The following is a 1,558-nucleotide window of genomic DNA, read 5'->3' as shown; positions in this document are numbered from 1 at the left end:
CCAATTCTCTGGAAATCCTACCGAGGATCCTAACCTTCATTTATCCGTATTTGTCCAATGCGCTGATACTGTTAAAGCTAATGGTGTCACTCCAGAGGCAATTCGACTTCGTCTTTTTCCTTTCTCATTAAGAGATAGCGCTAGAAGATGGCTTCAATCTCTTCCTTCCAACTCAGTCACCACATGGAACGAGTTGAAGAAAGTTTTTCTTGCTCGATATTTTCCGCCAAGCAAAACAGCTATGCTAAGAGCCCAAATAAATGGATTTAAACAGAAAGATAACGAATCTCTCTTCGAAGCATGGGAAAGATACAAAGACATGATGAGACTTTGTCCACACCATGGTTTAGAAGACTGGTTAGTAATTCATACCTTCTACAATGGTCTCCTGTACAACACGAGGTTAACAATAGATGCCGCCGCAGGTGGTGCACTAATGAACAAACCTTATGCTGATGCCTACCAACTTATTGAAAGCATGGCTCAAAACCACTATCAGTGGGGAACCGAACGAACAATGGTGGAAAAACCTCAAACGAAAACTGGCATGTACGAGATAAGTAACCTTGATCATGTTAATGCAAAAGTGGATGCTCTGGTCCAGAAAATTGAAAGTTTAAATGTATCACCTCCAGCCACCGTGGTTGCTATAACTCAGAATTGCGAAGTCTGTGGAATCCAAGGTCACACTCCTGCAGATTGTCAACTTCTAACAGGAATCCAAGCGGAGCAAGTAAACTATGCTCAAGGAAGCCCCTACTCGCACACCTATAACTCAAATTGGAAGAATCATCCTAATTTTTCATATAAGAGTAATAATGCTTTATACGCACCTGGACAATCTCCAAATCAAGCCCCAGCTATACCTCCGGGATATCAGAAGCCGACCCCATCTACATCTAACAATAACACCCCTAGGAAATCCAACTTGGAAATCATGATGGAAAACTTTATAGCTTCTCAACAGCAAACCAATAAAGATTTCTTAAACCAGAATGTACACACTGGCGAACAAATAAAATAACTAGCAAGTAAAGTAGATGCCCTGGCTACCCATAACAAAATGATGGAAACACAAATATCACAAGTAGCTCAACAACAAGCGCCTACTGCTGCCCCAACTGGTACATTTCCTGGCCAACCCCAACCTAACCCAAGAAGCCACGCTCATGCAATTATACTGAGAAGTGGAACGGAAGTGGAAGGACCGTCTGACCCAAGGATAGAAAACCAAAACTCTAAAAAGTCAACTGAGGAGGAAAGTGAACCTAAGGAAAAGGAAGAGAGTAATAAGGAAACCGTAGAAAAGAAGGAACCTTATGTACCTCCACCACCTTATAAACCACCTATCCCTTACCCTCAAAGGCTTATTAAAACCAAAGATGCGGGCCAATTCAAAAAATTTGTTGACCTACTAAAACAATTAAACGCCACAATTCCGTTTACAGAAGCTATTACGCAGATGCCCTCATATGCCAAGTTTTTAAAAGAAATTCTTTCTAATAAAAGGAAACTTGAAGATAGCGAAATCGTTACACTCACCGCTGAATGTAGCGCT

The 1,558-nt window shown here is 41.3% G+C and overlaps 1 non-coding gene across 1 annotated transcript; it reads right to left on the bottom strand.

Annotated features, from left to right (window-relative positions):
- Positions 1–241: 241 nt before the first annotated feature.
- On the bottom strand, positions 242–348 carry LOC127077308 (small nucleolar RNA R71). The gene has a single exon (XR_007787146.1). It is a non-coding gene; the product is annotated as a small nucleolar RNA R71 (small nucleolar RNA).
- Between the last annotated feature and the right edge of the window lie 1,210 nt (positions 349–1,558).

This window comes from Lathyrus oleraceus, chromosome 4, assembly GCF_024323335.1.
Source record: "Lathyrus oleraceus cultivar Zhongwan6 chromosome 4, CAAS_Psat_ZW6_1.0, whole genome shotgun sequence".
In the NCBI taxonomy this organism is placed as follows: domain Eukaryota; kingdom Viridiplantae; phylum Streptophyta; class Magnoliopsida; order Fabales; family Fabaceae; genus Lathyrus; species Lathyrus oleraceus.
This window is presented reverse-complemented; position numbering and strand designations above follow the sequence as displayed.